Consider the following 26994-nt stretch of genomic DNA (forward strand, 5'->3'; position numbering starts at 1 on the left):
TCCTCCATCAAAATAGCGGTGGTGAGTAAAGAAAGCGGGCCCTAGAGGGCCCCCTTGATCCTCACTCCAAGTGGATGCACACAGAGGAGCACAAAATGTGCCCCGTGTGCATACAACCCCAGTTCCAGCACAGCATGTACTTCATAGTCCATGCCGTACTGGAACTTCCTTTGAAGTTCCAATTTTGGTGCCTATTTTATAGGCACCGCTGTAAGACCACAAAAGGAACCACCCACCAGTGACTAAAAAAGTCATAATATGGTGGGCGGTCGTCAGAGGGGTTTGGCGATGCGGCGGCATGGTGGCTCTGCCGTGCACCACCTAACTCGTAATCAAGCTCCAAATTGCATGAACTAAAAAGCCACCAGTGATAAGCCACCAGCCCCTAGAAGATACCAAGATAAACAATTCCTGAACACTTAAGCCCCACACTGAGGGGCTCATTATGATTGCGGATTTTCCGCATCCTCCGGGCCGGCGGAAGCCACCGCCGGCCCGGAGGATGCGGAAAATCCGCAGCGGACCCACCAAAGACCCACCGCCACATTAGGATGGCTGGTGGGTCCTGGTTTCCGTCCGCAGCTTTTCCTCCGCGGTTGGCTTACAACCGCGGAGGAAAAGCACTAATCTGGTGACGGTGTCTCTCAGACACCGTCCGCCAGATTAGTATGTGCCTGCAAACATGCTTTTCCACAGCGGCTTTTCCGCCGTGGAAAAGCATGTGTAACTTCACTGCGGGGGCCCGTTGCGGGCCCCCTAGGTGAAGAGGGGGTGGGGGCTGCACATGGGGGGTACCTATGGTACCCCCCTGCATTTGTATGCAGAAAGTGGCAGGCACCGCACGGTGCCTGCCTCTTTCTGCTTGCAAATGCAATGCGTGCATTTTTAACATTGCCGCGGGTGCAGCTTGAAGCCGCACCAGCCGCAATGTTGAAAATAGAGGATGTGACCGCCACCCTGGCGGTCACATCCTAATCGCACAGGAGGGGAATCCGCAGCCCATGCGGACGTCCCCTCCTCCTCAATGATCGCGGACGGACGCAAGTCCGTCCGCGATCATAATCCGCCCCATAATGAGGAACCCTTCCTCTTACATGATCACCTTAACAATGATAAACATATTCTAATATTTTCTACAGCAGATAACTAATTACAAGTAAGGTGTACAGACAAAATATCGACTCCAAAATATCGACTGGACATAATATCGAGTTTTAAATATAGACTGGACAAAATATCGACTGGACATAATATCGACTACAAAAATATTGTTTTTCAGGTAAGTGAAGTAATATCGACTGTATAAAATATAGATAGCAAAAATATCGAATTTTTAATAATATATAATATTTGATAGTGTATTTTTATGTAATAATATGTGTGAATAGTGTGTATTAATGTTATAAAATATTTTATTAAATGAATTTTGTTTATAATTGCGTAATGTAATTCTGTAGCGGGTTGTGGGTTTATAGGGGAATAGGGTGGGAAGTAATTTAATAATAATTAATTAATTAATATATGTTTGTTAATATTTTTAATTATTAATTAATTGATAATTAATTAATATTAATTAGTTAATTAATAATATCATTTTGAACATATTTTGTATTAGTAATTAATTGTTAATTAATTAATTGTAATTAGTTAATTACATTAATTAGAGTAAATTTTTAATATATATAATTTTGTGTTATTTTTAAGTAATTAATTTGGAAAAAATAATATTAATTATTAAAATAATTACAGCTAATGTTCTAATATATTTACTTTATTGTTATTGTTAATTAATAATTAATTGGTAATTAAATAATATTGATAAATTTTGGGTAAAGGAGCATTTTTAGGGTTCAGGGTCAGTTTTCAGTTTTAGGGTAAAGGGGTATTTTTAGGGTTCAGGGTCAGTTTTCAGTTTTTGGGTAAAGGGGCATTTTTAGGGTTCAGGGTCAGTTTTCAGTTTTAGGGTAAAGGGGTATTTTTAGGGTTCAGGGTCAGTTTTCAGTTCATGGGTAAAGGGGTATTTTTAGGGTTCAGGGTCAGTTTTCAGTTCATGGGTAAAGGGCTATTTTTAGGGTTCAGGGTCAGTTTTCAGTTCTTGGGTAAAGGGGTATTTTTAGGGTTCAGGGTCCGGTTCAGTTTTTGGGTAAAGGGGCATTTTTAGGGTTCAGGGTCAGTTTTGGGTTTTTGGGTAAAGGGGTATTTTTAGGGTTCAGGGTCAACAAATAAGATTGTAAAAAATTATTTTTTATTATTTTCATTTATTATTTAATTATTATAATTTAATTTAAGTAGTTTTAGGTATATTTTAGTAATTAAAATTTAATATTAATTTAATTTAACACTGTTTTTAATAAAGTCGATATTTTTTACATCTATATTACTGTTAACGATATTTTGTACTCGATATTTTTGTACTTACCTGTTTGTAGATACAAACTCGATATTTTGACTGTCGATATTTTGTCCACGATATTTTGGCAAGTCGATATTTTGTCCCTCGATATTATTTCAGTGATCCTACAAGTAAGCCAACGTTAAACCTGGAGGATGGATGGGAAATTCAGAATATGCCCCAAACCGTTCACTCAGATATACACCATACATGATGAATATCAAAATACAAAAGTACAAAGTAGAACGTACTACAAACTACGAAACCACATTAACATTGAAACACACACCTACTGCCCATGTAAAATAATAATAGATTTTAAACAAGCCATGATTTAAACTATCCTAAAAGTTTACCCACACACAGCCATACAGGGCTGTTACTACCATTTTAACAAAAACATTTGGAGACACCACCAACAATCTGCACTAAGGCCCTGATTGTGACTTTCTGGAGGAGCAGTGACACAGAGGTTCAAACCACTGCATCACCACTCCACAAAAGGTCGCCACCGCCTGGCCACCAGATTTGGACTTTTTAGTATACTGGCAAGCAGGCAGTGTGACAGTCCCATGGTGGTGCCTCTTTTAAAGGCAGTGGTGCCTTTGAAAAGTGTATCGCAATGGGACTGGACTACAAGGTTCCTGCATGGCATGGACTCGAAAGTCCATGCCGTGCAGGAACCTATGTGCAGTCACAGAGGGGAAGTCATGTTATTCCCCTCTGTGTGCAACCATATGCGGTGGAGCCAAATTGGGGCCCTGTAGGGACCCCTTTGTTTCCTCTCCACCAAGGTTTACATGGAAGATAAACCTCCATGTAAACCCTGGAGGAGAGGAAATTAGCAATATGCTTGGAGGGACACGGCAGTCCCGCCAAGCATATTGCGGTCTTTGACCGCTGGTGCAATGCCAGGGAACATCAGTTCCCTGGTAGAGCCAGCAGTCCCAGGGCAGTCCGACTGGCCAACTCCCAATGGCCTGGTCGAACCACCGGTGCGGCGGTGGCTGTATCCACTGCACCACCACGAGTCTTGTGGTCCGAGGACCGCCAGACTTATAATCGGGCCCATAGTGTAAAATATGGAACAAACAGCCAATTTGTTTTTGGAATTAAATTATATTATTGCAATAGTCTATGGCCCTGTCACTGAGGTAGCTAACCACTACAATTTACCTATAGAAAGACCTTTCTACCAACAAAACAAACACAAACCAAGCCCTTCTAATGCCTTATTTTAAAAAAAAAACTGGGTTGGCCGGCTGAACTGCTCTGGAAACAAATGCCACCAAAATACCATGGTGGGATGTCTACAACAGCACCATGGCTCAATAAGCCAAAACCAATAACACAGTTGAAGGATTGCACATTGCCTTCCAATCCACAATAGGAAGAACCCAACCTATACTCTAAAAAAATAATAAAGCTACCAAAATCTACGAATGGAAAAATCAGTAACCCAATTAAACTTAAAACTATTAAAGAAACCAAAAGTATGTACGACATGCTACAATGTAATGTAAAACTCTTTATTAACAAAAAAGGTGACCCTACCTAGGGGCCGATAACTATGCCGTACGGAAAGGCTCCGAGTGGGATTTGGGTTAAGTGAATTCGATTCAGAACCAAATCGGACACCTTTCGGGATGACCGATTACAATTCAAGTAAATCGTTCAGGCTTTCTGAATCTGTTCCAAACAGCATTCTGACAGCCTGAGTAGTTCGGAGCCCAATCGTACAGCTCTAGGGACACGGTTTTCGAGTGAGTGATTACAATGACCGAATCGAACAGTCGTTCCGATACGGTCTGCTCGACACAAAACGGCTGTTGGAATCTGACTTTAGGGCCCGTAGCAGGCCGCCCTTCACCCATATCCTCCGGTTGAGGGCTGTGGGTGTGCCCAAGGGACCCCCTGTTAAATCATGCACAGTGTGGCAAGCACCATGGGGTGCCTGCCACAGGGTGCAGGGTTTTCTCCAACCACCCATTTCTTCAATGGGAGCTTGTGTTCTCATTGGGAACACAGGCTCCCATTAAAGTCAATGGGAGTCTGACTGAACAATGTAGGGAAGTATCCTAATCGGTCAGTCGGACTTGCAGAACCCAATTCGGTCAGAAACGATTCGGCAACTGGTTCGATCAGAAGAGTTTCCAAACGACATTGTAATTGGCCCGTTAGAATCAATAGTCAAAACCCTATCATAGAAAAACTGATTTCCTACACAGCACCCAGCATCCATTAACCCAGCATAACAAAATAGTTTATACCTAAATATTAAACAGAATATTTATATGCAGAAGTCAAAAAGATATACAACTGAAATTGCAAATAAAAATGATAAAAAAAATTAATATGTTTGTTAAATAGTAAAAAAACTAAAATGCCCCCAACCAATAAAGCCCAAAAGTACCAGGAAAATCAAATAGAAACAATTAACTACAACACACAAAAGTGAGTGTAACAAGTAACAATCATATTGTCAAAACCCTCATTAAAAAAACCTTAAAAAAGGTATTAAATGCTACAAAGAAAGCAGCATCTTCATGCAAATTACTTCTTGGATATTAACCAAAAATGAGACAAATAGACTACAAAAGTTAAGTTAGCAGTAATAAATTGGCACTAAATGAAACTAAAAAAGACTATCTCCCTATAGAAAACAATAGGGATTTAATAAACAAAATTATAAATAATGTAAAACATGTAAACAAACAGTAATATGAAAATATGTAACAATTATTTCAAGTATTGAATAAAAGGTACTATTAAAAAAACAATATAGTATTATTAAAAATATATTTTGCAAATGATGTCAAATATTTTATAAAACCGTATGTCAAACAACTTTATTAATGTACAAGAAATATAGTTACCACAATTGAAATACATATTTGATAAAATATAGAAAAATACTGTTTAAATATTATTTATGTGTTTTATTTATTGAAAGAGTGTACTAACATATTGTTTAAATATAACGATGTAAATAGCTTTCTCACGTATAAAAATATTTATGTAATAAAAAATGTATACATCAGAGCTTCCTCCTCACTTCTTAAGTTCCATAAGCTGAAGACCTGACTCTACGTATAAATACCTTGGGGACCACAACCCTACACACTTGTCCAAGCACCTGGACACCCTCTTACGTAATCAGTGCGCTATACAATTCAATATAACATAACATAACATAACAAAGATATTACAGAAATATAAATAAATATTAAAAACTGTGTTATATACCTTTTTTATCATAAAAATATAAATATTAATTATGTATGTAAAAACTACAAAACCAACTCCTATCTACACCATTTTGAGAAACTAGGATATAATATTACATTTGAAATATAATTCTTAAATATTTTACAAAGAAATTATTTTAAATATTTAATTTATTCTGGATTTCTAAGCATATAACCTAGGAATTTAAATCTAAACAAAAATTATTTACGAATTACAATACATTTTTATTTTAAACTTCAAATAAAATATGTTATATATCTTCATTTTTTTAACTTATAAAAAAAGGAGGAAATATGCATAAATAGAAAATGTATATTACACATTTAAAAAAATGTATTAAAAATAGCTATTTTTAAATCATACATTTAAACAATGTAATAAAAAATAACATATTTTATCAAAATTACCATAGAAGCTAATTAATATTCACCAATTTTAATAATCTTGCCAACTTTTCGCCTGAAAACCCCAAATCCCACTTGTATAACATAATTTATTTATTTATTTTATTACAGATTTGTACCGCGCTGGGAATCGACTCCCGAAGGAGTATCTCCGCGCCTCAGGCGTCATCTTTGAACAGAGCAGGTCCTACAAAGTAGAGATATTAACAGTAAGGTGTATAACTAATATTGGAAAAAAAAAAGTTTTTAGTTTCTTCCTAAAAGGAAGATGATCCCTACACTGTCTGATCCCTATGGGGTCAGTCACTGACAAGGCCCTACCCCCTTGCCTTGCCTTCTTAATAATAACATATATAATAATTATACGCATCAATAAAATGTATAATAAAGTTATTTAGAAAATTTGGACGAATAACTGGAAAAAATTGTCAAAACATACACAAAAACTAACATACAAAAGAAAATACTGATAAATTAACTTATAATATTGGTATTATACACAATGATATTTTCTCAAAAATATTTTTTACTGTTGCACTTAAAACGATATTCTTACATTTGATATTCCTGTCATTATATTCTTGACACAATATTTGTATTCAATATTTTGTCCAAACACCAATCATCTTCCTTTGCTGAAGGCTTGGCTTTTCTGCTGGTTTTCAGATTCAGCTGCTCTTTTTTAGCTGAACATTAGTACTACGATTATTATTCAAAAAGGTATGTGGGTGTGACCCATTTAGAAAACTTGAAGTAGGCTTCATTTTGGTGCTGAGTCCAATTTAGTTAGTGGACAGAAAGGAGTGGTTGAGGATATCATTGTAAATAAGCTTTAGGGACCATCATGATGTTAATATATTTTTTATTATTCTGCCTCCAGATAAGTTTCATTGCCACTATTTTATTTATTTTTATATTAGTTACAATCCATATTCTGTGTGCTAGGATAGGTGTTTGATTTTAATAAATCTTGAAAATAAATTCTTGATTTCCTAGTGTTCTTGAGTGTGCCTATTCATAATGAAAGAAGGATTAGCATTACGCTAATTATCCCTGTGAAATGTCAGAGGACTGATCACTACCTAGAACACTTCTTACTTGATTGATGCTCAAGGCTTTGTGGGATTGTTGCAGTCCATCAGGTTTTTCTGTTTTGAGTTAGAGGTCCTTAGTAGCAGGGGGTGCCAACATTTTTCCCCCGGCTGTGTTCTGGAGAGAAATCTCAAAATTTATCATTACCACTATACTTATAGCTGAGGTAGAAACTTTCAAATTTAGAAAATGTGTTTTGGATTGCTTTACTTGAGCAAATTATATTGTATCACTGCACTGAGTGGCCTTTATTAGAATTAGTAACTGTCAGTCTACCTTACCTCATAAGCCAGTCACTCTTGATCACATTTCTGTCCCAGCCCCTGCCACACTTGTGCCCTGAGCAAGACCAAAGTCCTGATAAACCCTGCTGCTATTTTAAACTTAAACCAATACCCAATGGTGTTATGGCCAATGGCCAATGCCCAACTCTGTTTTGGCCTCCTGAGCACAATACCTGAGATCCAGCATGGAGGCAAAAAGGCTAAGAAACATGTATAGTCGTGTGAGACATGGAAAGAGCTTCCTGTTGTGAGACCCCTTAAATTCTCCTGAAATCTTGTAAGTCATCTGATGTAAGAATTCCAATTCAGGGGCTGATTACGATGTCGGTCAGAAAGCCTCCAACTGACATCGTTGGTTTCAATTTCCGACCGGCTGATTACAAAACAGCGAGTTGGAATTGAAACCGGCCGGTCATTCCGGCTGGATTCTGACGGGCTCAAGGAACCCGTCGGACAGTTAGAACCCAGCCCGTAATCCATATGGACGGCGTTTTACGCCATCCAGATTATGAAGCACGGTTTCCAACAAGCTTTCCATGCCGGGCTTTCCGATTTGGAAGCTGTCGGAACCAATTTGGAATCCCCCCACAGGTTTAACTCTGACCACCGTCATCCTAATACGGCAATTGGACTTTAAACCAACCGTGTCAGGTAGCATGCCTCCGACCATTGGTCAGAGGCTTTCCGCCAGACATCGTAATAAGGCCTTTAGTGTTTTATATTATCTATCTACTTACCTTGTTTACTGTTATCAGCATTTCATGGTCTTGTCAACAATCCATGTTCTGGTGCTTAACAACTCAGCTGTTCCTTGTGGGAGTTGTATACAGACATTCACTGACCAGGCCAGCACAGGATGTAGGCTCTCAATTTTGTTGGAATAAATGTATTCCTTCTGCTGCATATAGAGTACAGTTACTCTTCACAGATAGGCAGGGCCCTGCCTGGGTCCAGGTCTTGCTTAATCTGTTACATTAAAGACTAAAGATCTTCTTAATGAGACATGCTGACATGATGGTGGATGACAGTCATAGTATAAAACAGATTAAGGTATACTTTAAATGTGTCCAGGCTCTTAGAATATTTACAAAGGCCCAAAAGACATTTTCTATAAACAGCCACACATGATGAATAACCCTGTAGGATGGAGGGAAACGTTTTAAGAGATTTCACCTGGACCACTAGCAGAGGGCATGCTTGGTGTCAAAGTCTGCACCATGGAAAATGAAAGTGTAATACTTGCCATGCCAACAATGAACAAACAGGTTTACCTGAAACCAAGATGTCAAATAGGCTTTAGATAAGCAGGTGAGAGATAAAAATGCTCTCTTACCTCAGGTTCCTTCAAAGAGTATATAGGTAGCCTGAACAAATGTAAAATATCAGAGATGGACTTTGGCTTTGGAATGAGCAGGCTGCAGCCACTACAGCTGATTGAATTTGTTTAAATAAAATATGAAAATAGTGTACATACAACACTGTGTTGACTTTGATCTGTGCCCAGTAATGTTAATTTCAAGGTTGAAAAACATTAAGGAGTAAATTCGTCTCTAATTTTGGGTGGTGACACCGGAAAAGAGCAAACTCTATTTAGCAAGCTAAACCGGTGCAACAAGTTGATCAACCACAGCAAAATACGGCCACCTATTCTACAGGTATTTGCATGTTTACTGTGAGAAATTGGGTTGTTGGTTTACTAGGGTGTGAGCCCTGATCAAGAAACAGCCTCTATCCCTTGCAGGGTAAACCACAAAAAGTTACTAAATTAACTTGTGCATAACCCTCCTACTCACACAGTGTACTGTATATGCTACAATATGTCACTTTACTTCTGTGAATCCTATCCTTATTGTGGTCTATTCCGATTCGACATTCAATTCAAATGTGTATATTTTATATGTATTATGCTGAGTATGATTTCAATACCCTCAATTCATGATGACTACATTGTAATTGTTGTATATTGCAGGTTACCTACTATTTTGCGAGTTTTTAAGTTATGTTCCTCTCTCTATCCACCTATTATTACTTCCACATTCCTAATTTAATATGGACGCCGCGTAATTGCACTTGAGCACTCATAGATCGATGAGCACACACTCCTCCGATCACGTGACGCATCACATGATCCTTTCCCATGGGTATCCTCTGCCACACTAGCCAGGTCACTCGCTCATCGAGTTTTAATGCACAAATCGGATCACTGAGGTAAGCACTGCCATGTCCCCATGATTGAGATCACCATTTCTAGCATTCCGGTACTCAATCCTTTTCCCTTCCGCAGGTAATTGCACCAGCCCTCCACACTCTGGACCCGCATCTGATGGCCAGATCCTTTCTCTATTCTAGACGGTAAGCAGCTTCGGCTCCCTTCTTGTTCTGTCCAACTTCAGCTGAAGTCTTCCGGCTCATGGCCACATTCTATCCCTCTATAGGACATTGAACTGTCTCCCAGCTAGCACAGCCGTCTTCCTGGACAGACTCACCACTGTGATCAGGCGTGGCTGACCCCCACATATGAACCCACAACAGAGTTTCCATTTTAAATAATATGTTACCTTTGCATTGCCTCACACAGTAGGCAGTTATCACCAGATCTCCTGGAAAGGGGCGACCAATCGGTCCCCCCGAACGTATGGTCGAGTACCACGATCCCCCCGGGAAGCCATCTTGGGCGGGAGGCGAGTCTCGGCTGGTATGCCCGAAGCGGCGTAGCCGGGGCGCGCCTTTTTCTCGCCCTCGAGTGGGCTGGCCTAGACACCAACACGGCCGGCCACGCCCTTGGAGGCAGGCGGGGGCGGGTTCACGCCCACCCTGAAGACGGATAAAAGGAGCGGAAGCCAACAAAGCATCCTCTTGTTCCTGTGCTCTGAAGCTGCACCTCCCCGCTGCACGTGAGCTCGAGACGGAACGAAGAGCAATTTTGAGCGTTGTAATCCCTCTTTTTGTCTTACAGATATCCCGTCTAAGAATGCCCAAGAAGGTCGGAAAGCGGGTCGGTACCAATGAGATGCTCCGTATGCTCATGAAAGAGATAACCGATCTGAAGAGAAAGGTTGAGGCCAAGGACGGGGAGGGAGGACCGAAACGGCCTTTACCGGGAACAATTCCCGGTGGAAAGAGCAAGAGGCCCAGAAGGGGAGCACTTGGGGGGGGACCCCGGTTCCCGAAGCGCCACGAGAAGAGCCAACCCCGGCGCCAAAGGAGGGGAACCCAATCCCTGTGGTGGTCACCCCTGCGAACAGGGAGGATATGCCCCCCGAGTTAGCGGCGCAATTGGCAGCGTGGTTGGGAAACGATAGCGAGGGCGCCACGGCGGACGACGCCCGGGCAGTGATGAGACAACTGCGGGAATCGAGGGAGGCTGCAAAAGCTCCATCTCCTGTTCCCCCGCAGGTCCCAGCGGTTGGAAGTACAGCAGGCCCAAGTTCGGCGACAAGCGTGGGGTCTACTTCAGGTAAGCGGCCATTGCCGATTGCGGGGGGGGACTCTGCACCTTCTCGAAAGGAGAAGATTGCCCAGCACGTCCCACTAGAAGTCAAGGAGTTGATTTGGGCGGACAAATATGTAAACATGTTTTCATTGCTTACCGACCATTACGAGATCGAGCATGTAAAGAGTCAAAAGGAGCTCATGCATCCGAGTGTTTGGCGCGCTAAAATGGCCGCCTTTAAGGTTGATGAGACCATTGGTACTTGGGGCAGAGCGTGGGGAATTTTTACTTCCATCATGGGGGAACGCAGACCTGAGTTGTTGACCGAGTTACCCATCTATCAGTCACGTATTATGGAGTATTCTGTGGCATATGGGGGCAATCAGTGGTTCTGCTATGATAATCTGTTTAGAAAAGCTAAGGAACACAACCCGTTGTTGTCCTGGGACTGTTACGACTCTGTGTCTTGGCAAAAAATGGAGAGTACAGGGATGTTGAAGGTGCCATTAGTAGGGAGTAACGGGGGGGAATCCTCCCGCCAAAACTCTGGGACGCCCTTTCGGACAGGTACAGGTAACGAGTCCCACACGAAGCCGAGTGGCAACACAGGTAAAAGGGGGATATGTTGGAATTTTAACAGGGGCAAATGTACCAGGCCCCAGGGGTCATGCAAATTCAGACATGAGTGTGGGGGATGCGGGCAGCCATCCCATCCTGAGTCCATGTGCAGAGCCAAAACGGGTGATAACGGTGGTAAGGGAGGCGCCAAACAGGTCTAATATAGTCCGAGGGGCGCCTTTACCGACCCCGATTGATACCATGGCAATGATTCCTTGGCTCAGCGAATACCCAGATTATGCTTCCGCTGGGGTGTTGCGGAACGGGTTTTCATATGGTTTCCGCATCCCAGTGGGGGATTTTCAGGGGGTACCGGACTGTAAGAATCAAATGTCGGTCTTACAGCACACGGCGGTGGTTCAGGTAAAGATTAGGAAAGAGGTGACTCGAGGTCGTGTCGCCGGTCCATTCGATTTTCCGCCAGTTGCTAATTTTGTGTGTTCTCCTCTAGGGGTGGTTCCCAAGAAGGACCCGGGGGAGTTTCGGCTGATACACAATTTGTCAGCCCCACATGGTCTTTCCGTAAATGATGCGATAGATCCGGAAGTATGTTCGGTGCGGTACGCATCTTTCGATGAGGCCGTCGCCATGTTGAATCGCCTGGGGCCCGGGACGCTGATGGCCAAATCGGACATCGAGTCAGCGTTCCGGTTGCTCCCGGTACACCCAGACGATCAGCGTCTCCTTGGTTTCCAGTTTCAGGGTCGCTATTACATGGATAAATGTATGCCAATGGGATGCTCGATTTCATGTGCCTATTTCGAGAAATTCAGGTGTTTTCTGCAGTGGGTATTCACGAGGAAGACAGGTTTTCAACATGTTATGCACTATCTCGATGACTTTCTGTTTCTGGGGGCAGCCGGGGATTCTGAGTGTGGACAGGCCTTACATGAATTTTGTGTCCTAATGAATCAATTTGGTGTGCCATTGGCGCCAGGTAAGACTGTCGGTCCCTCGACCTTGATCGAGTTTCTGGGGATCGAGCTCGACTCAGTGGAAGGTTGTTTTCGTTTACCTAAAGAAAAGGTGTTAAAATTCAGGTTATCCCTTGAGACATGTATTCGTGCAACGAAAGTGAACTTGCATCAATTGCAACAGGTGGTGGGTCAGTTGAATTTTGCCCTAAGAGTAATGCCGATGGCGCGCCCCTTTTCCCGCTCGATTGCACAGTCCATGGTCGGCTTGAAGGAAGGACATCATCGTACGAGACTCTCGGCAGAGGTTCGCCAGGACATGCGCATTTGGATTGCATTCCTGGCGGATTTCAATGGTCGAATTGTCTGGAATAAACCAGCAGTGTCTTCCGAGGAGTTGGGACTATGGACAGACTCGGCGGGGAGTGTGGGTTTTGGCGCCATATTGGGTACACAATGGTCGGCTCAAAAATGGCCGTCATGGTGGCATGAGTGCGGGTTGACGAGTAACATTGCTTTTCTCGAACTATTCCCTATTCTGGTGGCCTTGAGAACATGGCCAGAAGGGTTTAGGGGTCACTCTGTGGTTTTCTGGTCTGATAACATGACCGTGGTTGAGTGTATCAATAGTCAGGCAGCACGTTGCAAATTGATTCTCCGATTACTCAAGGAAATTGTGTTGTTGTACATGCAACTAAATGTACTGTTTAGGGCGCGGCACGTGCCGGGGGTGATGAACCAAGCGGCTGATGCGCTCTCTCGTTTCCGTATGCAGGCCTTCTGGGGTTTTCTGCCCACAGCGGACCCGGTGGCGGCACCCTTTCCCGAAGCTCTCTGGTCTCTCGGTGCCCCGAACTACAAGACCTCGTGGGAGAGAGTTTAGCACCCAGGACGAGGAAGGCATATGAAGGGGCGTTCCGTTCCTATTGGGCCTTTTTGGGTACTTCCGGGAGGGAGCTTTGGGGTCTGGAAGAGTCTGTAGTAAGATTCCTGCTCTCTTTACGTCACGCAGGCAAGTCAGTAGCTACGGCCCAGAGGCATCGGGCCGCCATTTCCTTCATGGCAAGGGCTCATGGGATCCAGGACCCGACAGCGTCTTTCGTTGTGCAGAAAGCGCTACGGGGGTGGCAACGCCTTGAGGGTCGCAGAGTAGACGATAGGCACCCGATAGGTTTGGATAGGTTGGCCCTGTTATTATCCGTGCTACCGGTAACATGTTCATCCCAGTACGAAGCAGTGTTGTTCCGAGCCGCATTTGCATTAGCATTCCATGGGGCTATGCGGGTAAGCGAATTAGTGGCAAAGAACAAGCAGGATACGATGGGGGGACTGTGCCGGGAACACATTCAGGTCAGAGAGGAGACGATGACGGTCTCGTTTGTAAAGTCCAAATCCGATCAGGATGCAATCGGGGACTGCGTAATCATCCAGAGGATCCCCGGGTCTGCCATGTGCCCTGTTGGGTGCGTAGAAGCATATTTAGCGCAGAGGGTGGCGGCATGGGGGGGGACCTTGTTAAGACACGCTGACGCCACCCCACTGACGAGGTTTCAGTTTCAGCGGGTGCTTGCGATGTCGATTTCTGCCGCGGGCTTGAACCCCGGCGACTTTGGGACCCATTTCTTTCGGATAGGGGCTGCTACGGAAGCTACAGCCAGGGGTCTGAATGTTGAACAAATAAAACGTGTGGGGCGTTGGTCCTCGAACTGTTATAAGAGGTATGTACGGTTGCACATGTTGTGAAGCTGTAACGATGTACTCACGCTTCTTGTTTGTGTTTGGTTTTCAGTTGCGCAAGCCTACGAGGCGGGGCGGACTGTCCAGTCGACCCGACACCGGGGGGCCAGCGGTCAGACATTGCCGGCTGTGAAAAAGGAGGTGTGGGTCGTGGGCCACTCATACGTGAGGCGTGCCGCGGACGTATTCAATATTTACAACAAGGGGTGGTGAGGGACAGAGTCTCTGAATTAAACAGAATACTCTCACCCAGTCAAGAGATCAGGGCTAGATCCAACACCGTTTTTTAGCTCACTGCACCATCCCAGTTTCAGAACCTGGCTGTATGCAAATTAGTCTGTTCCTGTCCCAGTGCATGATGGGAACAGGGCAAACCAAACTACAAAAGCCAATTCTTACACTGGGAAGGAAACAAGCTACCGGGGACCGGTTTCTGGCATTTCGTATTCAAAGCAGGTGACATGATTCACGTGGCTGGGGAATACGGGTACAGTGTGTCCTTCTACGGAAAGGGCGGGCTCTGTATTGACCAGTTTCGATCATTTTTCGAGGGTTTGTTAGGGCGGACAAGGTCACCGCCGTCTGTAGTCATAGTACATCTTGGGGGCAATGATTTGGTGACCACTGGTAGACGACTTCTTCTTGAGGCGATGCTTTCCACTGTAAGTTGGTTGGCGAGAAGAGTTCCAGGGTGCACAATTGCATGGTCCCATATGATCCCACGGAAAGTGTGGCGGGGGGCTATTTCTGTTTCTGCGTTGAATCATTCAGTAAGGAAAATTAATAATAAAATGAGTAGATTGTTTCGTTCAAGTACACTGCATTCTGTCTCGCATGGTTGTATTAAAGGGGACAGTATGTATTTGGGGGACGGTGTTCATTTGTCCCGGGTGGGGAACGAATTACTCATAGGAGACTTCATAGCATGGTTAAGGAGTTTACAGCATGACCTTTAGGTAGGAGTGTTTTGTGGGGGGTCCGGATAGCCGGTCAACTATCCGGCCTGTGGCGGTAAGGTCATGATCGGTGAGCAGTAATTGGAAGATCCCTATGAGGGGGCGTCACCCATTACGGATGGGAGCGCGCGGGGGAGGTGGCCAATTGGCCCCTCAACGGGGAGGCGGTCCTGTCTAAGGAGAGGCCGCCGGAAGGAAAGGAAAGGTGGTCAAGGCCCCTTCCTGGATAGGAGGGGCTACGGCCCCTCCTGGGGAATTTCCCGGGGCCAGGACATCTGCGACGGCAGATGGGTAAGTTGTGTGGGGTGCGGGAGGGGGTTTACGCTACCTTTTAGACACCTCACACGAGTCCTCGAACGACCGTTAAATGGCGTCGAGTTTATTTGGGCCCCCGTCAAGTACAAAGGGAAATTGGTAAATGCACTTGAGGTACGCCTCTGTGCGGTCGCCCCTCTCACAAGTGAGGGGGGTATTTCTGGTTTAGGGATCTGACACCGGTTACGACCTTGCCGTTGGCCCTTAACGTTAGGATGTACAATTTCAAGTCAAATGTTTTGTAGGATGTTAGTTCGGCTAGGAGAACCTTTGTATTAGAGATCTGTTAAGGTTAGCCAACATCGTAATGTGGAAATGAAATTGTACATTATATGAAACTGTTATTTTAATGTTTTCTTTTGTTTCATATTTTAATAAATACGGCCGGGAAGGGTGACTCCCTTCCCGCCTTCCAAAAGTTCAAGAACTATTTCCGGTTTCCCAATTCTTGGGGATTGTGTTGAGAGGGGGTGGCGGGTATCTCGGCCATATGGAAAGGGGCGACCAATCGGTCCCCCCGAACGTATGGTCGAGTACCACGATCCCCCCAGGAAGCCATCTTGGGCGGGAGGCGAGTCTCGGCTGGTATGCCCGAAGCGGCGTAGCCGGGGCGCGCCTTTTTCCCGCCCTCGAGTGGGCTGGCCTAGACACCAACACGGCCGGCCACGCCCCTGGAGGCAGGCGGGGGCGGGTTCACGCCCACCCTGAAGACGGATAAAAGGAGCGGAAGCCAACAAAGCATCCTCTTGTTCCTGTGCTCTGAAGCTGCACCTCCCCGCTGCACGTGAGCTCGAGACGGAACGAAGAGCAATTTTGACCCACCCACCAGCCCCTGAGGACAGCGATTCGTTGTAAATACAGTTGATATGGTATCTTTGGTTTTCTCTGCTTTCTTACAGGTTGTGATGATTGTCGTGAAAGTTCTTAACAATGCAATAAAGATTGATTATTTTCAGTATGTTTTGCTAATAAAGTAATTTTGAACAAGGATTGATCAGGATTTACGCTTGATAATAAATGTTGTTTTGCTTTATAGATCTTAGTAACTTAGGTAGAACTGTCGTATTTATTTTGGTCGGGCGGTAAGGTCATGATCGGTGAGCAGTAATTGGAAGATCCCTATGAGGGGGCGTCACCCATTACGGATGGGAGCGCGCGGGGGAGGTGGCCAATTGGCCCCTCAACGGGGAGGCGGTCCTGTCTAAGGAGAGGCCGCCAGAAGGAAAGGAAAGGTGGTCAAGGCCCCTTCCTGGATAGGAGGGGCTACGGCCCCTCCTGGGGAATTTCCCGGGGCCAGGACATCTGCGATGGCAGATGGGTAAGTTGTGTGGGGTGCGGGAGGGGGTTTACGCTACCTTTTAGACACCTCACACGAGTCCTCGAACGACCGTTAAATGGCGTCGAGTTTATTTGGGCCCCCGTCAAGTACAAAGGGAAATTGGTAAATGCACTTGAGGTACGCCTCTGTGCGGTCGCCCCTCTCACAAGTGAGGGGGGTATTTCTGGTTTAGGGATCTGACACCGGTTACGACCTTGCCGTTGGCCCTTAACGTTAGGATGTACAATTTCAAGTCAAATGTTTTGTAGGATGTTAGTTCGGCTAGGAGAACCTTTGTATTAGAGATCTGTTAAGGTTAGCCAACATCGTAATGTGGAAATGAAATTGTACATTATATGAAACTGTTATTTTAATGTTTTCTTTTGTTTCATATTTTAATAAATACGGCCGGGAAGGGTGACTCCCTTCCCGCCTTCCAAAAGTTCAAGAACTATTTCCGGTTTCCCAATTCTTGGGGATTGTGTTGAGAGGGGGTGGCGGGTATCTCGGCCATATGCCCCTGCCCCTTTGTCCTTCTACCTTGGTACTTATGGGCTTCAAGCTCATCTTTACAGGATTGCCTGATCTTCAATATGCCCAATTTTGCCATCCCAGCCAACCCACTGCATCTGGGACATTTTCCCAATTTAACAGCATATTTATGTGCCTTGCACATGGTAAGACAACCACCCATATCAATTACCTCCTTCAGGCATGACACACTGTTTTTACTAGCTCTTTTACTAGCTCTGTTTTTACTAGCTCTTTTACTAGTCTTCATCGGCATGTCCATTAACACCAGCATGCTTCGCCCTGCAATATGCAAGCTCTGTCCACTGGGCAGGCATTCCTCTCGCCAGCTAGCATGAGTTGATCCTTTTTTTATGCCACAACTACGCCAGCAAACGCTCGCCGTCTCTTCATCTACTCCACCCTATTGATTAGGACTTAAGATTTTCTGGCCAGACAAGTTTCTAGGTTTAGATGTACTCAGAATGGAGGTGGAGGTTGTCTCTCACTGCTGCATTTTCTTAACTCAATCCATTTTAGATGTGCAACAGAACAAACCTTATTAAATTAGACAAGCCATAACATCCTGACTTTAGCTGAAACCGACAATTTATGGAGCTAGTTCGCACATTTCATCTGTAACCATGTCTATGAACCTAGATGTCTTTGTATGTATATGTCCCTCTTTATAAATACAAAATACACAAGATAGTGTATATTCCAAGAGGAATGGAGTTGGACCCAAGGTAAATCTACTTACGATAAATATTGCAGATTCAGTTAAGATTCAGTGCTCAAATACTTTGCATAAATTGTAGCTGAGTTTGTATCACTTAATGACATTTTGTTAAAGCTTATAAATCTGTGAAAGCCTTATTCAGTCCTTTGACCAATTTGTCAAAATAATGAGGTATTGATCGAAAAAAATTAGATGTTACACGTTCTCAACTCCACTTTAGACAAACACTGAGGTACAGGGTTATTTAACAAGGGCATAAGAAAAACATCAGTTGTCGTCACACTTTCAGACCCTATTTGGGGGTCTAGATGGCCAGCACGGTCAAGTGGGCCACAACTGTTGTGTATGGTGTTGTTTGTAGTGGTGCCTGTAAAATATGGCTCTGTAGAGTAGGTCAAGTGCACCGCCTCCACACTTGATTCTCGGGATAGCGGGGGAATGCAGTCAATGGCTTCTAAGAGAGGTAGAGCAGGGGTAGACTGTCCAAACTCAAGCAGTCATACAACAGACACAGTAATTCACAGTTCGCCCAGTGCTTGTCTGATTACAAATAGCAACATTTTAAGGTCACAGAGTACACCATAGCACTAGCATTATTGGGGGTTCATCTAAAACATGGGTCTCAAACCTTTTCTGTAATGAGAGCTACTTCTGATCAGTGAAAATCATTGTGAACTACTGAGGGCTAAGCCACTTGTGCAGAGTTACTGGAAACCCCATGCCCAGCTTTATTGACATTAAGCCTAATGACCACAGATCCAGATGATATGGCTTAACTACAATACTTTGACCAGGGGCACTATCACAGGGCTGCCATGTGTGCCAGTGAGAACGTGGACTTTGGAGATGTATAAACATGTGTACAAATAAATAGGAAATACGTGCACACCGTTACATGTATGACACAAAATATACAACCATTCTTTTGAATGGGGGAAATTTGAAGTGCAAAAACATGTTCTGCAAACATTTATGTAAAATGGAACATTTTTCAAGACACTTTAAATTTCTCCCACAAAAAAATTGCTGTATTTTTGATTTATAAATATGACACCAAGTCTACCAGCCACTGGGTGCAAGATGCCTGGTTTGTGTGAAAGCGACACTTTGAAATGGAAGAAAATGAAGAGTTACATTTATGTTTATATGGATTCCATAAACCTCATCATTTTAACTTTTCTGTCAAAGTGCAGTGTTTACAGACAGTAGGCATCTTGCACCCAGTAGGTTGTAGACACTGTGCCATACCTATAACAAAAAATACAGTCATTTGTTTACATTTAAAGTGAAGAAACAAGCTTCATAAAATATTAAGACACAATTGGCTTAATTGAAAGTGGAGAAAAACATTGACTCAATGTTTCATCAAAATATTTTTCTTCACTTTAAATTTCGCCCATTTAAAAAATAACTGTATTTTTCAGTTATAAATATGGTACAGGTACTGCCCACGGAGAGCAAGCGGCTTGCTGTTAGTAAATGTGACACTTTGAAATCGGAGAAAATTAAAATGTAGAGTTAACTTAATCACCAGGGGATGATCACTTGCCACACTTGTGGTGTCAGACTATCTGCCATCATCAACAGATGTGTGTTTCGGAGCCTGTTAAATTTTGGGGATGAAATGTGTATTCATTTTAATCTTTGTCAGTCTCTCTACATTTCAAGGAGCGAGACTGGTTCTTCCGACCTTGACAACTGCCCCAGATGCAAAGAATGTAAGTGCCATAGACATATTAGCTACTTGTGTACTAGATACTTTATTGCCAGCCTGCAGAATTCTGGTCACTGCTCCTTCATCCCATGCCAAAATGTTAGTTACACCTTTGGTTGGCCACCCGGATAATGTTGGACCATCTTCTCAATTGTTATTGGTGCTATTACTCACTGTGTGTGCGTTGTCTGGAGACTTGATTTATGCCCTGCCATATGAAACCAACCCATTGCTGATGTTTGAGGTGAATCTGTTGCTACTGTCAGTTTATTAGTAGCCTTGATGGTATTGGGTAATACTGCTGCAATTGTGATAAAATGCTTCTGCAGGACCCAGAGCCAACAGCAGAGATCTCGCCGTAGGTTGAAGGCTGCACTTAACACCTACCACCATGGCCTTGAATTAATTTGCAATCCTTCTTCTAGATCACCTGCTTTCCTGAGGATCCAATTCTTGAGGGTTTTTACAGATAATTTTTAGCATGCTAAATGATCCTCAATTGCTTCCGGACTTTGAACAAATTACTAAAATGAGTGTAAATTCTGTGACAGGTGACCAATATGTTGTTGATTACTTCCTCTTATTTTAGGAAGTCCAGCACAATTGGGATTATACTATGCACTAAACACAGGATTCTGAAGTATCCTCCTTCATTGTCAGTGGCAACAAATCCAATGCTGAGTCCTCTGGGTTAAAGTAATCCATAGACTTTGGTATTAAATGTATCCAACATGTTGGCATCTGAGTGTGATTTCTCTATGGAAAACATCACAACTGTTGCTTACTGCTGAATGCCCCAAAGAAGCATCATCAGCAGTAAGATGAGCAGTTAGCCCTTGCTTCACTCTCTTGAAGGACGTCCAGTAAGCAGTGTTACTTGACAACTGGTCAACAAGTCTGCTGTGATATGGGTAGATTGATCAGTTCCTCCTTCATAGCTTGGCCACTCAATTGCAGAAGTGGATTGAACTCAAGGATTCAATGGTATGGCAACTGCTTGGTGGGCATAGCCTTGAAACATGGTTGTTGTGTCTGTTTCCTTTGTGATACCACCACTAGTGACTTACGGGCAGCATGTTGGGTGCTTGGGCACTTTGGGGTGACTGTATCCACCTGTCCCATGTACTATTCTGAAGTTGCCACGGTTGATGAACGCACACCTTAAGAGACATTAACAAGGCTGCTTTGCACAACATTGAAATCTTCCTCTTATTTCTCTCCCCCACTTTCCTCTATTAGTTCAACTTGTTCTACTCTCTCATTAGCCATGCCCAACGGTACAGTAATATCCAACTGGAGTGCCACAGTAAACTTGTTACGGAAAATGGAACATTTTGGGGGGGTGTTTCTCATGTGGCTTTAGCGTAAACAAGTCCCATACTGGGGAGGAGAGCATTCTAGTTGTCCCCAAGCCTGAAGACCATATTGTGTTGGTGCTACACTGTTTTGTTTGCCTTTTGCTAGGGTAGGCTGTGACTGATGTAAGGGAGTTGGTTGCTGCAGAATTTTGGGGTTCTTGATAAGATGGAAGCCGACAGTGTTGGTGGTACTACATGACACGGATTAGGCTGAATATGGGTGACTTGTACTTCCAATTGACACTCTGCATGCTAACAATCACTGAATCATCATCATCCTACCCCCTCACTTCTGGAACCTTCCTTTTCCATGGCCTCTCATGGTTGGTCTCAGTCGGGTCCCAATCCATCTTGAGGTCATTGGACAGGGGCATGGAGGATGATAGATGATGGAGTGCTCTTTCATTTCTTTGCTGAAGATTTTGAAGCGCAGTCATAACAACCTGCTCTACAGAAAACGTCACTTTCTTCACTGCTCCTACTTGTGAAAGATAAATTGTTGCAGAATATGGCTCTTATTGTTGACTTTCCCGTGAAGATTTGGTATGCTGCTAGGAAAAATCGATTTCAGACTTACTTCTGTCCATGATTGCAGTCATTGAATCATTGAGAGACATGGGCTTTGCTTTTGGTGGTGGTGGTGATGTTGATCTATTGGGGATCCTCCTCCCAGCCTCTTACTGAATAGCGTAGGGCACAGCAGGTGTGTCGCATTTCTGGAAAAATTAATAAGCCTTGATACTAGTGGTGGCAATGGCAACAGATTCCTTCTTCTCCTCTGTAGCCATTTGCTTGGCAGGAACCTCATTCTTTTGGGCCATTTTCTTTACTTTTTGTATGGTTTACAACTTAGCACAAGCAGAGGCTCTTAACTTAGAACCCTGGTGTCCCTAAATCACAGTGTTCTCTAAATCTCAATATTGTATGTGATATGATGTCTTGTACACCTGGAGACAATCAAAATGAAGCAGGAATTCAGTGAGAGTTTGGCAATTTGGTCAATGTACTACAAGTCATCATCAGTTATCACACATGCTTAACAATAGTACCCATGCCTAAAGTAACATTATCTTTTGCTAGACATTACACAGGAAACGATAAGTTGGTCCATCTGGGGCCCAGGGGGACCCCCTACTGGAGGCAGGCAAAATAGGATATATTAATTTAATGATATCTGGCATCCCCCAGAGCTGTTGGGTACCCTATGAAAGGAAGGCGACATTTAAATAAATTAATTAAATATTAGGAGGTATCCCTTCAGGGTCCATGGAAATCATATGGGAAGTAGGCAAAACTTGAAACATTATTTAAATATAATACCTGATATCCTATCCTTCATGGGCCCTTGGGGAGAGGCAAATATTGAATACATTAATCAAAAATAACTATGTAGTACACAGTGCTACAATCAGCCGCAAGCATGAATAAGTAGATCAGGAGAAAACAAAAAATGAACAACAATGAAATAGGCTTCTTCTATCAATGTTGCTATAAAATGGCTTTTGAAAGTGGATAAAATGACTAAAGCACACAATGGCTACACTAAATGGTGGTCCCCTTCACAATCACTGAAGACGTGGATATTTAGTCTTCCGGACACATACTGTAGAGCTTTAATATATGAATACCCTGGCCTTACTACTGAAAGCAGCCTGACCAGATTCTTCATCTTTTCTGGTATTTCAGCGCCAAGATGCTCCTTGGAGTGATAGCCGCGCTTTATAAAAACTGACTTACATTACATTATATCACATCACCGGCAAAGAAGGAGGCATAGAGAGCAAACACAAAATGGCCACCACTCACTGACACACTTACCTCCATCTACTATCAGTTGGGTCTCTAAGCAATAATTTAGAAGATGTAACTGGATACTCAAGTGAGCACCAGATTAGATCTGTCAGGACTCAGTCCGGGACACTGGCCTGTGCTAGGGACTCTGACAGCAACTGGTGCCAGGGAAGACAAAGTAGGCAGAATACTGGGTACAGAGCTGCCCAAGATCACACACACAGTCAAAGGAGAAAGGGAATCATAAGAGGAAGTTCTGTACACGAGAATAAGAGAGTTAAGGCTCAGAAAAGACAGGCCCTCAGAGGTGATTTAGCATTCAGAAAAACTACACACAGGACGGATATGCAAGACATATATATGAAACATCATTAAAAATTAATGGAACGTGGGTTAAAGCACTCAGGAGCTCCACACAGTAAGACTGAAGCTCAATAATGGAGCTGATACCTATGGTGATGTTATAAATGTAACTCAAAGACAATACTCACAGTAAACAAGAAACACCACCTAGGTTCTCAGCTGTGTAGATTGATCCCTGCAATGAAACAGGAACATGCAAGGCAGTAACAGCAAGGGGTAGAATTAAACACAAGCACGATAGACACGGAGCTAGCAAGGAGAAGTGCTTAATAGGAAAGGAAGGAAATCACAGGACACACTTGGCAGAAAGCAAGTAACAAACATACAAGGTAACTAGAAGCAAGACAGCAGGAATAGAAAGACAGCAAACTAGGAACTGGAACCAAGGAAATCGGAAGAAAGGCAGGGACTGGAAAAGGATATAAAGAAGGGGAGGCTACAAGGGTATACTAGAATAGTGCAGGTTCAGTATCAAGAAAACAAAGTAGCAATGAAGGCAGTGCTGGGCAGGAACAGGGAATTTCTAAGGCTTAGGAGTCAAGGTAGAACTGCAGGCAGTGCTAGTTCAAGGAAACAGGAAATAGCTACAGCTCAGGAAGCAAGGAGTCAAGAGAGCACTGCAAACAGTGCAAATCAGGAACAGGAAATAGCTGAAGCCCAGGAACAGAAACAACACTTTTTTCGCAAAGTACCTAGCTGTGGTTTTTGGACCCTAGCTAAGCCGTCACCCAGGGAAACTTAGCAAACCTGAATATTTTTTAAAACTATACACCAAGGGGAATACAGGATGGGGTGACTTGTGTGGCTCCCACCAGGTTCTGTTACCCAGAATCCCTTTCAAATCTCAAACTTTATCAAAACATACATTTTCCTCACATTTCTATCATGGGAACTTCCTGAATCTGCAGGGAACCACAAACGTCCACCCACCAAGCATTCCCCCAAGTCTCTTGATTAAAATGGTACCTCACTTGTGTGGGTAGGCCTAGTGCCCACGGCAGGAAACACCTCAAAACGTACTGTGGAGACTTCAAAATTATCGATAACAAATTGAGAGAGCCGGCGGGAGTCCAGGGGCGTGTGGCTTTGTTGGGTCTCCAATTTTTTTCTACTCAGAATCCCCGGGAAACCTCAAATTTAGCTATAAAAATCAAAATGCTTGCCCATTCTTGTGTGGGATCACCGCAACGGCACAAATTTCCTGCCACCTAGTGTTGCTCTCGGTCTCCCGATAAAAATGATACCTCACTTGTGTGGGTGTCAATTGCAGAGCCAGCCTAAAATGACTATAAAAAAAGATACCTCAGCCTGCAACTGAGAAACAATTTGAGATAGACGGGAATGTATAGCACTGAGATTTTGCTATGCTATTCCCGTCAATCTCAAGTGTTTGGCCCTTCTCAGTAGCAGGCTCTGGGCCCACCCACACAAGTGATGTATCATTTTACTCAGGAGACTTAGAGGAACGATGGCTGGTAGGAAAGTTGTAAATCAAAACAACAATTCCCTTTGTTTGTATTCGAACACACTATCAGTGACTTATACCAAATTCATATCAAGCATACCACTATCACCAGGGAATGTCACTAGTTCACCAAAGCCAATATACAAATGTTTGATTCAATAAATTCCAGTTAAAAATTCATATAAAAATACATCAGATAAAAACACATCAGTTATTGCACCTTAGATTAACTTCCAATATCTAAATTCACTTACACAAAAAAATCATACATGTAAAATTCAATATGGAAGAATATAGTAGACATGAAGGTTTTGTCATTCTTGGCACTAATCCAACAACAATTCCATGGTCAAAACATCATTTTGTACAGTTCCTTTTTTGACCAAGATAAATTCAATTTAATGCTTTTGTTGCAGCAGCGAGAAGCGTTTCGGTGGATTAAAATGTTCCAACCACCTTCTTCCGGAAGAAAAACTTGATATCTCCCAAAGCTTCAAATCTGATATAAAAACATCATATAAAGCCAAATTTCAAAATTCACAATTATACAACATATCATTTTCACATAACATTATATTATTTGTTATACACATCATTTCCACAGTACAAATTGCTCACACTGAACATATGAAAGGCCTAAATGTACACACAACCTCTGGTGATTCTAGAGTCTCAGTTTAGAACCCCACACATACTGATGTCATTCTCAATTGCATAATACAAGTATCACACCTGATCTCATTCAATATTCTGCACCCCACACTGCAAAGGCAGCTATAAAGGTTGACCCACCAGAAATGATGATGTATTGCCAATCAGTTCTCCTGAGATCTGGCTCCTCAGGATAAAAGAACAACAGGACATTTCTTAAATGTGCCCATTGATTTAAAAAACTCTTTTTAAGAGACTGGGGGATAAAATAGGAACACATATATAATGTTCCACCGTATGGGGACATAATCTAAAACACAAAAAAAATACTTTCTTAGAAATGTTGCCTTGAGTTAAATGATGAAAGAGAAAATACTAATTAAATGGTATGAAATTCTGGGATTAAATAATCTCTACGTTTCTGGACCTCCTTGCTACCAAGCTCTTCTTTAGATTAAGTCAAGTGCCTGTTTGTGTCAAAAGAACATATGCTGATGTCATACATTTCTAGTGGAAAATAAACAAACCCCTCTTATTTCCTTTTTATTTATTTTTAAAGGAACCTTATCCTTCCACATGCAGTAAACTTGTCAATAGACATCTTATTTATATTCCCTTGTATCAGAGTCACAATACTAGACAGGGCCAAAAAATATATATATTTATATATGTATATATATATACTTTTTCCGGCATATAAAACCGGTGCTCATATATCCTAGGCTACCGGTTTTCACAAGCCAATCAAGCACACCGCCATCACTCACTTCTGGATGTGTCAGGTCTCAGTGTTCTGATAAAGAATATCGCATTTGTCAATATTAACTTTACGCTGCCCATTTATGATATCAGAGTCCAAACTCAGACTAAAGTTGTTACTGTCTGACTCTAATATCTAGACGCCCTTCGTGAGTCACCTTGAAAATTTAAATGCCACCTTTTGTATGTGGGAATATTGAAGATTTTATGTGGGAATATTGAACGGGTGCTCTTTAGCATATTAGAAAGGGTGCCACCTTTTGTATGTGGGAATATTGAACGGGTGCTCTTTAGCATATTAGAAAGGGTGCTCAATTGTACCGAGCTCTCTGTTTTTCCAAGGCACACAAACCAAATCGCACACTGCTCCCCTCTGTGTGCGCCCTAATTAGGTGTTATAGTAAAAAACTTCACATTCCTTATTCTCATATTATATTTTCGTAAACCGTCTATTAATTTCAAGGTCAAACGCCGACTCCAATCATTACGGTTCAACATAAATATTATAAACCCCATCGTAAGTCGCCCTGACACTTAAACGTTCACCCTCTAATAAACAATAATTCCCTTCACTCCATGTTTTGTGTGAGCAAATAAATCTCCCCTCAATACTGGTGGCACAAAATTACATGGCAAAGACTCCCCAGGACTTAATAGTCTCCTGACGCCCTCCAGTCGTTGTTTGTTTCAGTTAGCAACCCGAAACGGCTCAGGTCTTAGCTATAAATAGAGCCCCCCTCCTTCTTTCATGGAGCTAGAAATGGGGCAAGTGTATGTTTGTGAGATAGAAAGAAACACCGCCATCTTAGAACAAACACTTCACATTTTGGTTCAAGACAATGATTTTTTTTTTTTTACATGTTCACTGTCTACATTAGTATTCAAGTGATTCTTAGCACATAAATATGTCTCATTATATTACTTATTCCTAA

This window comes from Lissotriton vulgaris, chromosome 11 (assembly GCF_964263255.1).
Source record: "Lissotriton vulgaris chromosome 11, aLisVul1.2, whole genome shotgun sequence".
Taxonomy (NCBI): domain Eukaryota; kingdom Metazoa; phylum Chordata; class Amphibia; order Caudata; family Salamandridae; genus Lissotriton; species Lissotriton vulgaris.